The following is a 12,831-nucleotide window of genomic DNA, read 5'->3' as shown; positions in this document are numbered from 1 at the left end:
CCCCCCCCTCCCCCCACCCAGCAAATTATTTTTATTATTTAGTATTTTTATATAGCACAGACATCTTCCCCAGCGCTGTACAGAGTAAATTCTCTTGTCATTTCTAGGGGCTCACAATCTAATCCCTACCATACTCATATGTCTATGTATGTATCATGTAGTGTATGTATCTCAATCTAGGACCAATTTAGGGGGGGGGGGGGAGCAAATTAACTAAACTTATGTTTTTTGGAATGTGGGAGGAAACCGGAGTGCCCTGAGGAAATCCACACAGACACAGGGAGAACATACAAACGCTGTGAAGATAGTGCCCTGGCTGAGATTCGAACTAGGAACCCAGCGCTGCCAGATGAGAGTGCTAACCACTACGCCACCGTGCTAATCAGCAAATCTGAGTAAGCCGTCCCCCTGAAAAACACTGCCCTTTCCCACCGAGCACCTCCCCCTGCAAAAAAATTCATGCAATACATACTGTATATATGTATGTATGTGCCACCATCACTCGAAAATACCTTGACCGATTTCAATGAAACTTGGTATACAGATGCCTTACTCCCTGGGAAGAGATGTTCTGGGGGTCTCGCATCCCCCCTGCACTCCTGGGTAGAACCACAGGCAGCCAATCAAATTTCACCCGTTCAAGTCAATGGAAAAAATGGAATTGGCTGCAACTCTTACCCCAATTAAGCCAGAGCCCCCAAACTTGGCACAGTTGGTCACTTGGTGACCGAGGTCAAATATTCGGGGGAAATGGGTGAAGCATAAAACAGCCAATCAAATTTCAGCATTTTGTTTTCAATGGAAAAATGTAAATTAGACATTCTTAATCGCAGGGTTTTCAAACTTGGCACACTTGGTCACTGGGTGACTGGATTAATTTTCAGGACAGTAGGTGGAGCTTACAACAGCCAATCAAAATTCACCTATTGTTTTCAAGGGGAATATTTAAACTGCTGCCATTATTATACTGTTAATGCCAGAGGCCTCAAACTTGACAGTTGGTCAATGGGTGACTGGAGTTCAAACTTACTAAAGGGGCGGAGCCACACACTGCCAATCAGATTTCTTTGCTGGATAAACGGCTTCCTTTCACACATTTTTGATGCCAGGAACCCGAAAGCTCACAAACTTGTTCATAGAGTCGCTGTTTCAACGTTACAAAAAGTGGGCAGAGCCAAAAAAACATTAATTTCACTGGGAAAATGTAAACTGCAGCCATTCTTACACTTTTATTGGGAGGGTTCTTATACTTCACACAGGTGGTTATTGGGTAACTGATATTAATATTCAGGAAAGTGTGTGGAGCCTACAACAGCTAATCAAAATTCACCCATTTATTTTCAAGGGGAATATTTAAAATGTTGCCATTCTTACACTGTTAGTAGGAGAGGCCTCAAACCTGGTACAGTCGGTCATTGGGTGACTGGGGTTCAAATTCTGGAAAGAGCCACAGCCAGCCAATCAAATTTGTTTAATTTCTATGTGAAAATGTTAATTATTTATGCTGAGGAACCCAGAAAAGCTCACAAAGTTGATTGAGTGTTTGTGTGTTAAGGTTACAAAAAGTGGGCAGAGACAACAACAGCCAAATACATACCCTGGCAATGCCAGGTCTTCCACTAGTATTAAGATAAGGATATCAGTTGCGCTGCTGCCGCATCTGGCGTTGTACTATCCTCACTAATTTCAATTCATAATGCACAAACAGGATAAATATAATAAACCATAAGATTAAAAAGAAAATGCATGCAAATACAATAGTGCATGCCAAAAACATAAGTTGTTCCTGTGGAATGCTACCAAAATAAAGTAAAAGCCAAACTTAGATGCATCACTCAGGCCTCTTTCAGAAGGAAAGCTGAACTGCACTCTTGCTGAGCAATTCACTCCCACATCCAAGACTTCTCACAAGCATCACTTCTACTTTGAAACACTCAACTCCAGCCTGTCCATCATGCTCTGAATCCGGAAACCTTCAAACGTTCTCTCAACACACATCTGTTCAGACAAGTCTATGATTTGCTATAGGTAGCATTGGAGGTTCACTGCCTCATCCGCTAACCCCTGTGTCTTTGTTAATCAGAATCAGCTTTATTCGCCAAGTACGACAACTGTTGCACCCAGAATTTTTTGTGGTACACACGGCAGGAGTATCCAGATACAGATCTTATACAGATCAGTTCACACAGATGGGAGAAGGAGCTGAAAAGATTGCAAACAAACAAATTACAGGGGGGGGGGGGGTGTTAAGCATGGTCGGGCAGTAGTGCAGCGTCAATGCACAGCTAGGGGGGCTTTGCAAGGGTGGTAGCTCGAGTTCAGTAGGAGAACAGCTTGGGGAAAGAAAGTGTTCAAATGTCTGGTGGTCTTGGTGAGGATCGCTCTGTAGTGGCGTCCCAATGGCAGACGGTCGAAGCATCGGCTGCCAGGGTGAGTAGGGTCGTTCAGTATTTTAAGGAAAGGTGGGGGGAAAGGCTGTGCATCCCTAAACACAAGTTCCTCCTAGTTTAATAAATGTTAGCACTTGTCTTGGGTACAGGGCATGCATTTTTCAGTCTGGCAGAGGCGGTGTATGCCTGTGCGATTAACCATTCAATTGCAACATGTGTTTAGGGATGCGCAGCCTTTCCCCCCACCTTTCCTTAACTTTGTAACTATGTAACTGTCAGGTTAGCTGCTCCCAGCCCCTCCTCCTGAGTTTCCTGTTTGCATGATAAGTAGTAGCAGATTTGCATATGATTTGCATCTGAATTGAATGCGAAGTGTGTAGAAAGTCTATATAGGTGCTACACACTGAGCTGGTGGTCATTTCAGATGCAGCCTTAGTGGTATGCGCTGGCGTTCTCCTCGTCGTTCAGTATTTTGTTTGCCCTAGACCACAGTCTGGAGGTATGTAGGAGATCCAGAGGTGGAAGGGGAGACCTGATGATCCTCTCAGCGGCATTGATTACTCTCTGGAGCTTAAGTCTATCGCTCGCGGTAGCGCCTGCATACCAAATGACAATAGAGGAGCAGCGGATAGACTCCACGGTTGCAGTGTAAAAGGTGATCATCAGTTCCTGCGGCATCCCGAATTTCCTCAGCTGCCTCAGAAAGAACAACCTCTGCTGAGCCCTCTTCTGGGCCTTGGAGGTGTTTTCAGCCCACCTTAGGTCTTTTGTGATGGTGGCACCCAGGAAACGGATGCTCGACTCCCTGGAGACGTCGGTGCCATCGATGGAGACAGGGTGGAGTGGGTGAGGGCGCCTTCTAAAGTCCACTATCAGCTCGACTGTTTTTGTAGAGTTGAGTACCAGTTGTCTTTGCACCACTTGCTGATGCGTGCGATCTCCTCCCTGTACGCGTGTTCGCCGTCGCTGCCTATGAGTCCAAGTATGGTGGTGTCGTCTGCACATTTTATGACCTTGTCAGAGTCGGCGGAAGAGTTGCACCTGTTCGTGTAGAGGGAAAACAGGATAGGGGACAGTACGCACCCTTGCGGGGCTCCTGTGTTTGTGGTTCTATCCTGTGACGAGCAGTTTTCGAGCTGTCTCCAACCCACTAGTCTGTAAGTTTGCAAGGGCAGGGACTTCCTCCTAGTGTTTCTTATTCTGCTGTAATTTATCATATGGACACGTACCAGTATTGCTGATGTCTCAAACCACACATCAACTATGTATGTATTTGTACTTGTATTGCTGGATATACTGATTGTACAGTGTCCTCAACATCTCATGTATCTACAGTGGCTTGCAAAAGTATTCGGCCCCCTTGAAGTTTTCCACATTTTGTCACATTACTGCCACAAACATGCATCAATTTTATTGGAATCCCACATGAAAGACCAATACAAAGTGGTGTACATGTGAGAAGTTAAACAAAAATCATACATTATTCCAAACGTTTTTTACAAATCAATAACTTCAAAGTGGGGTGTGCGTAAATATTCAGCCCCCTGAGTCAATACTTTGTAGAACCACCTTTTGCTGCAAGTACAGCTGCCAGTCTTTTAGGGTATGTCTCTACCAGCTTTGCACATCTAGAGACTGAAATCCTTGCCCATTCTTCTTTGCAAAACAGCTCCAGCTCAGTCAGATTAGATGGACAGCGTTTGTGAACAGCAGTTTTCAGATCTTGCCACAGATTCTCGATTGGATTTAGATCTGGACTTTGACTGGGCCATTCTAACACATGGATATGTTTTGTTTTAAACCATTCCATTGTTGCCCTGGCTTTATGTTTAGGGTCGTTGTCCTGCTGGAAGGTGAACCTCCGCCCCAGTCTCAAGTCTTTTGCAGACTCCAAGAGGTTTTCTTCCAAGATTGCCCTGTGTTTGGCTCCATCCATCTTCCTATCAACTTTGACCAGCTTCCCTGTCCCTGCTGAAGAGAAGCAACCCCAGAGCATGATGCTGCCACCACCACCATATTTGACAGTGGGGATGGTGTGTTCTGAGTGATGTGCAGCGTTAGTTTTCTGCCACACATAGCGTTTTGCATTGTGGCCAAAAAGTTCCATTTTGGTCTCATCCGACCAGAGCACCTTCTTCCACATGTTTGCTGTGTCCCCCACATGGCTTGTGGCAAACTGCAAACGGGATTTCTTATGGTTTTCTGTTAACAATGGCTTTCTTCTTGTCACTCTTCCATAAGAGCCAACTTTTTGCAGTGCATGACTAATAGATTCCCCCACCTGAGCTGTAGATCTCTGCAGTTCATCCAGAGTAACCATGGGCCTCTTGACTGCATTTCTGATTAGCTCTCCTTTTTCGGCCTGTGAGTTTAAGTGGACGGCCTTGTCTTGGTAGGTTTACAGTTGTGCCATACTCCTTCCATTTCTGAATGATCGCTTGAACAGTGCTCCGTGAAATGTTCAAGGCTTTGGAAATCTTTTTGTAGCCTAAGCCCGCTTAAAATTTCTTAATAACTTTATCCCTGACCTGTCTGGTGTGTTCTTTGGACTTCATGGTGTTGTTGCTCCGAAGATTCTCTTAGACAACCTCTGAGGCCGTCACAGAGCAGCTGTATTTGTACTGACATTAGATTACACACAGGTGCACTCTATTTAGTCATTAGCACTAATCAGGCAATGTCTATGGGCAACTGACTGCACTCAGACCAAAGGGGGCTGAATAATTACGCATGCCCCCCCCCCCCCCCTTTGCAGTTATTGATTTGTAAAAAATGTTTGGAATCATGTAGAATTTTCGTTCCACTTCTCACGTGTACAAAACCTTGTGTTGGTCTTTCATGTGAAATTCCAATAAAATTGATTCATGTGGCAGTAATGTGACAAGATGTGGAAAACTTCAAGGGGGGTGAATACTTTTGCAAGCCACTGTATGCTACACACTTTTTGTTTTGTACTATGTACAGTGCTACCGAAGATTTTGGCACTATGTATATAAAAAATAATATTGATTTACCATTACCATCAGTCTGTATACTGCATACGGCGGTGTTGTGGCTGCTCTGTGCTGTACTAATAGCTTCTTTTACTTCTCTGTCAACCCTCCACCCACCATTTTATGTTCAGGCTCTTTTTTTTTTTTTTTTAAGATAACTGCATTTTTTTAACTGTACATACAGGCAGAAATAGAAGGAGAATGGATAACATCAGGCAAAGGCAGTATTATTGAGGAAGATTTCACCTGCTCAGCCATATTTGGAATCTTTCTTTACTGCATTGCAGCTTCACAGCAATAGAGTACAACATTATGTTCTCTACTGCCCTTTTTAAAGTGCATTTGGGAAAGTGTAATGGTGCATGGAACATTGTGCTTTGTAGTGCAATAAAGGAAGATTCTGAATGGGGTTGAGCAGGTGATCTCTTCTTTGATAAAATGAATTATATGAGGAACAGGTAACTTCTCCATAGATTGCAACTCCTGGACAGGACGAGGATTACAGGACAGGATTACAGAGAATACATTTGAAAAAGCCGCATGTTTAAAAGCGCAGAATAACCGTAGTAAAATATTGGTAGTTTTACAGATATTCTACTACATACTGTATAAACAGTAAAATATCGGTAATATTTACTCACTTTTTACTATGATCTAAACTCTCCCTACTCTCACACAGAGGCCTCCCCTGATGATGCCTAACCCTTAACTCAATCCCCAGTGGTGCCTAGCCCTTAACCCCTCCCCTAGTGGTGCCTAACACTCAGCCCCTCTGCAGTGGTGCCTAACCCTTAACCCCTCCCCCCGGTGGTGCCTAAGCCTCCCCCCCTCAGGTGGACAACTGACTTTAACCCCCACCTAACCTTAACCCCAACCTCTTGTTTGGAAGGACACCCGAATTGCGGCGACAAATATTGGCTACACATAGAAAATAGCACAGAGCGACCGCTATTGCAGCTATACATAGAAAATAGCTGCCACAAATTGTAGCCGCTATTATAGTGTGCGCCAAGATTTCTGTACAGCTACTAAAATCAATAGTGGAGGTAGCTGCGCCCTTTTAAACTTGCAGCGTTTTCAAATGATCCTATTACAGAGAGTAATGATGAGAGTGGAATGTAGATAAGGTATCATGCTGCTGTGTGGGGTATGCAGACTGCTGGTAAGTGGCATGTTTGTAAACAATAAGCAACCACAGGGTCCTTAGGAAGGGTCAGATCAGTAATAAATTATAATGGTATTACTGATCGGGGGCAATTTGGAGTTAATTCATATGCATGTTATAAGATCACTTAACCTTCAGCCCTCTTGCAGCAAATGAAATATACTGCAGTGGTCATGTCTCATATCTCTCTGCAGTGCTAGACAGGAACTGATTCCACCTATTCACTTCTGGTTCAGGGTTCCCAGTATCACTACTGGTTGCTAGGCAACAGAAGCTGGGCATCATTATATGAAAGCTTCTGTTGCATATATTAGATACAGCAAAGGATTAATGAGATTTTTGATGTCTACATAAACAAGGGGCATGTGTGACACCTAGTGATAGTAATAATGTATTAAAAAAATAATAAATTTGAAAGTACTTTTTCTCACCTACTTTTTGGTCAATCAAGAAAATATTCAGAATAATTTCAATAGCACTGTTTCATCTACTTTTTGGTAGCTTTTTAGTTGCAAAGTGCTGAAAAATTATTTAACTACATAATGACCAAGTCACGCCAATGGGCGTGACCGCGGCGGCAGCCCCAGGACTGCCTAACGCCAATTGGCGTCAAGTCCTGGGGCCGGCTATTGCAGGAGATCGCTCGCAGGCTGCGATCTCCTGCATGGTAAGCGGAACTCTGCTCCGCCTTCAGTCTCCCAGCGGCGAACGCCACTCGGAGACTGTTAGATGGCGAAACTGACGTCTTTTTACTTAGTACAGCGCTGCAATCCACGGCAGCGCTGTATTGAGGACAGCCTTGTGACATGGCTGTCCCTCTGCAGCACAAGAGAGCGATCAGCTCTCATAGGCAGATTGGCTGACTGCGGGGAGGGAAAAAAAAACGAAATAAATAGGTATATTTATAAAAAATAAATAACAAAAATATTTATAAAAAAATAAAATAAACACAGGGGGAGCCATCAGACCCCACCAACAGAGAGCTCTGTTGGTGGGGAGAAAAAGGGGGGAATCACTAATGCACTGTGTAGTGCGGCCCTGCAGCTTGGCCTTAAAGCTGCAGTGGCCTACTTTGAAAAAATAGCCTGGTCTTTAGGGGGGTTTAGCACTGTGGTCCTCAAGTGGTTTTAAAGGGTACCCGAGAGGAATAAAAAAAAAAAGTTTTATGTATACTTGGGGCTTCCTCCAGCCCCCTTCAGGCTGATCAGTCCCACGCCATCCTCCGCTGCCTAGATCCTCCGCCAGTTGTGAGGGCGCAGTCAGACCGTTTGCGCTCCCCCATCGCACTTACATGGCTGGTAGCATTCTGCATCTGCACAGTAGTACTGCACAGGCAGAGAACTCTCCCGATGATGGGAACGATATGGGGCACGTGCGCGGTCAGGCCACAATTGTGCAGTACAGAGTACACCCTGACTGGCAAATGTACTGGTCCGAGGATCCAGGCGGCGCCAGATGACAAAGCGGACCCAATCAGCCAATGTTTCAAGTTTTTAAACATATTTGAGAAAGTCCTTCATATTTGATTTAAGGAATAGAAGAACAGAGGCGCCAAAAGGATAAAATATACTAAAATGTTTAAAATATTCAAGTGGCGGTGGTGGACCAGCCACTTAAAAACAGACTCGATGCTGTCGCTTGTATTAAATACAATTTATTCACATACTCCGCAAACGTAACCAACGCGTTTCACGGGCACAATCCCGCTTCATCAGGCATTCAACAAAAGGAGTATCACACGGCTGCAGGTCCAATACACGCTTGGCACCTCTGTGTTATATTTGATTTAAGAATGACTTGTGTGCATTTCAAGGAAAAATAATTTTGAAAAATATTTTAAAAAAATACTGTGGGATGTACAAAATGGGTTTTGCTACTCATGTCTTGTATAAAAAGATATAACGTCTAAAATCAGTTTTTTTTATTGCATGTGAAAAATGCAAATAAAACTGTAGTAGTGAAAAGGTTAAAGTTTACCTTTAACCAAAAAAAAGAGATAAAGTAAAAGTGACAAATCTTCCTACTTGCCGCTTCCCTCAAGTATCATCCATCTACAGTCTTCCATTATCCTATTGACCTCTTCCTTATACTTTTCTCACAGCTTGCTACTTACATATTCCTTATGGTTTCTTCTTTCTTCGATCTTCCAACTTGTCTCTTGTTCCTTCTTAAATATTCTTTGTTCTGTTTTTTTACTTGTGAGATACAGTACCTTCTTTTCTCCATGTTTTTTCTTTTTTTCATAGTCCTACTCATGCCCATTTCGTCCATCTCTTTCTATCTTCCTGTAGACCTCCTCCTTGTTTCTTCCTTTTTTTTTCCCCCTCATCTTTCACAAATATTCATACCTAGCTGTTTCTTATTTCTTTCATTTTCTTTCTTTCATCTATAAATTTGCCTAATTTTCTTTTAACATTGTTTTTTCTTCAGCTTATCCACATTCTTCATTCCAGGTTCACACTTTAACCTTTAGTTATTTATTTCATGTTTCAACTGACCACTTCCTTCTGCTTTTATCAGATTCACACTTGCCTAGTTTGTCTTCTGCCTTCTTTCTTTCATTTTATCTTTATTTTTTATTGCTATCCTCTTTTTATTCTACATCCTCTTTTTATCTATTTATTTTCCCATGTTCTTTGTTCTTAATACCTACCCCTTCCCTATTTTTTTCAGCCTATTCTATTATCCTCCTCATTTTTTTCCCATCCTTCTACTGAGCTTTTTGTTCTTTTCTGTTTCTTACATTTTATTGATTTCTGCTTACTTTCTGATGACTGCTTACATCTTTTTTTTTCATTTTTCCATCTCTTCCTTTTCCCATCTTCTGTTGTTTATTTTCTAATTGTCGTCTTCCTAACTATTGCTTCCTCTTTTATTTTATTTTCTTTACCACTGCTTATGGTATGATTATTTTCCATCTCCTCTCTTCCAGCTTCATCTGTTTGTCATCTTCTGGACTCCATCTTCTTTCTTGTATCTCTCCATTTCCTCTTTCTTATTTATATATATATATATATATATATATATATATATATATATCTCTTACCTGCTACTTTTTTTCTATGTTTCATCTTTCTACACAACTAATTCCTTCTTGTTCTTTTATCTTAGGACAAGACTTCTACAGTGGCTTGCAAAAGTATTCGGCCCCTTGAAGTTTTCCACATTTTGTCCCATTACTGCCACAAACATGAAACAATTTTATTGGAATTCCACGTGAAAGACCAATACAAAGTGGTGTACACGTGAGAAGTGGAACGAAAATCATACATCATTCCAAACATTTTTTACAAATCAATAACTGCAAAGTCGGGTGTGCATAATTATTCAGCCCCCTTTGGTCTGAGTGCAGTCAGTTACCCATAGACATTGCCTAATGAGTGCTAATGACTAAATAGAGTGCACCTGTGTGTAATCTAATGCCAGTACAAATACAGCTGCTCTGTGACGGCCTCAGAGGTTGTCTAAGAGAATATTGGGAGCAACAACACCCATGTACAAAGAACACACCAGACAGGTCAAGGATAAAGTTATTGAGAAATTTAAAGCAGGCTTAGGCTGCAAAAATATTTCCAAAGCCATGAACATCCCACGTAGCACTGTTCAAGAGATCATTCAGAAATGGAAGGAGTATGGCACAACTGTAAACCTACCAAGACAAGGCCGTCCACCTAAACTCACAGGCCAAACAAGGAGAGCGCTGCAGTCAAGTGACTCTGGACGAGCTGCAGAGGTCTACAGCTCAGGTGGGGGAATCTGTCCATAGGACAACTATTAGTCGTGCACTGCACAAAGTTGGCCTTTCATGGAAGAGTGGCAAGAAGAAAGCCATTGTTAACAGAAAAGCGTAAGAAGTCCCATTTGCAGTTTGCCACAAGCCATGTGGGGGACACGGCAAACATGTGGAAGAAGGTGCTCTGGTCAGATGAGACCAAAATGGAACTTTTTGGCCAAAATGCAAAACGCTATGTGTGGGGGAAAACTAACACTGCACATCACTCTGAACACACCATCCCCACTGTCAAATATGGTGGTGGCAGCATCATGCTCTGGGGGTGCTTCTCTTCAGCAGGGACAGGGAAGCTGGTCAGAGTTGATGGGAAGATGGATGAAGGCAAATACAGGGCAATCTTGGAAGAAAACTTCTTGGAGACTGCAAAAGGTTTGAGAATGGGGCAGAGGTTCACCTTCCAGCACGACAACGACCCTAACCATAAAGCCAGGGCAACAATGGAACGGTTTAAAACAAAACCTATCCATGTGTTAGAATGGCCCAGTCAAAGTCCAGATCTAAATCCAATCGAGAATTTGTGACAAGATCTGAAAACTGCTGTTCACAAACGCAGTCCATCTAATCTGACTGAGCTGGAGCTGTTTTGCAAAGAAGAATGGGCAAGGATTTCAGTCTCTAGATGTGCAAAGCTGGTAGAGACATACCCTAAAAGACTGGCAGCTGTAATTGCAGCAAAAGGTGGTTCTACAAAGTATTGACACAGGGGGCTGAATAATTACGCACACCCCCCTTTGCGGTTATTGATTTGTAAAGAAATGTTTGGAATCATATATGATTTTCGCTCCACTTCTCACGTGTACACCACTTTGTATTGGTCTTTCACGGGGAATTCCAATCAAATTGATTCATGTTTGTGGCAGTAACGTGACAAAATGTGGAAAACTTCAAGGGGGCCGAATACTTTTGCAAGCCACTGTATCTTCTAAGGTAACTCTTCTGTCTTCTTTCTTGCATGTTTTAATGTTCTAGCCAACATTTTCTCTACTTGCCTCTTTGTTCCTAATGATATGTTCCTTTTTCTATTTGTTTCTTTTATCCTCATAGTTAACACATTTTCCTCTTCTATTTAATTTTGCTACTTCACTCTATTCTTTTATCATCAGATTTCTATTTGCCGCTCCTTTATTGTACTTGCCATTTTCCAACTTTCTCCATATTCCTTGTTCAACTTCACATTTATCCCTTAACTTTTTTCTATCTTCAAAATTATTTTTTTCTTCTAGTTCTTCCCATCCTCTTGTATTTTCTTTCATAAATCTTCTTATACCTGATCCTTTTATTTACATCGTTTTCTTCTATTTTCCTGTTTGCCTCATCTTCCTTCTTAAATCTTCTGTATGTATGCAGTTTATTTTTTATTTTAGCTTTAGTTACTCTTTTTTTCTTCCATCACCCTTTATTTTCTTACTTCCTTCTTCCTATATAAAACTCTTCTTCCTATTATCTATATTCTTTCTACTTATCGGTTTCTTCTTTTTTCCCCCATGTTCTTTTTTTTCCTATTCATACATCCGCCATCCCTTTTCATTTTTCCAGCTTCTACCTTCCATCTTCTTGTTGACTTATTTAATTTTGTTTCTTCAGTCAGGCCCTCATCTACTATACATTTGTCTAATCAGTTAGAATTTCAATGTGATAAAAACATCAAAGACAACAAGAGTTGATTAAAAATGAGGGCCTTTGGGGCTAGGCATACCATGAACTCCTGGGATCCATATGTTAAAAGAATGTGTTATTCTGTATCATTTTGTAAACCTTAATAAAAACTTTTTGAAAAGCAAAATTAGGGCCTCAGTTGATCCATACAGATTTAATTATCAACACAACGTTTATTTGAAGAAGCAGTATCTTTTTTTTTATCATCCTGCAGCTAATTGTCAGAGGAAGGACAGTATCAATGGGCAAGGTGATGCAAATAATTCCAAACTGATGCAGGATTAAGTAAATTGTGTATGCAAATTAATGCAGCTTGAAAATGGAATGATCAAATTCCACAATTTTTAACTTGCATAAACGTGTGTATACATAATTTGTGTAATATTGCACCAACTCTGAATTAGGCGCATCTCATCGAGCAGTCTTAATAAACAGCATCAATTAGTACAATGCTAGTATGCTTTTGTGAATGGCTGACTTGTTGTTAGGCTAAGCAGGAAGGCACAAATCTAAAACAGAGCATGTTATTTTAGAGAAAATCTGTACTCTAAAATTCTTACAATAAAAAGCATACCATTCTATTCATTATGTTCTCCTGGGCCCCTCTGTACTGTTTCTACCACTCCCTGCTGCAATCCTGGCTTGTAATTGCCATTTTTATGCAGTGTTTACAAACAAAAGACATAGCAAGTGATAGACTGAGAGGAGCTCAGTGTGTGAGTCATACAGCGTGTGCAGGGGGATGGAGAGGGTGTGTATAGCTTCTATCCAATCACAATCAGCACAGCACATTCCAGCTTGACTGCCTCAGCCCGACAGAGGAGAGAAGATTAG

The sequence above is a fragment of the Hyperolius riggenbachi genome, chromosome 6 (assembly GCF_040937935.1).
Source record: "Hyperolius riggenbachi isolate aHypRig1 chromosome 6, aHypRig1.pri, whole genome shotgun sequence".
Taxonomy (NCBI): domain Eukaryota; kingdom Metazoa; phylum Chordata; class Amphibia; order Anura; family Hyperoliidae; genus Hyperolius; species Hyperolius riggenbachi.
The sequence above is the reverse complement of the archived record's forward strand: the minus strand, read 5'-3'. Positions refer to the sequence as shown.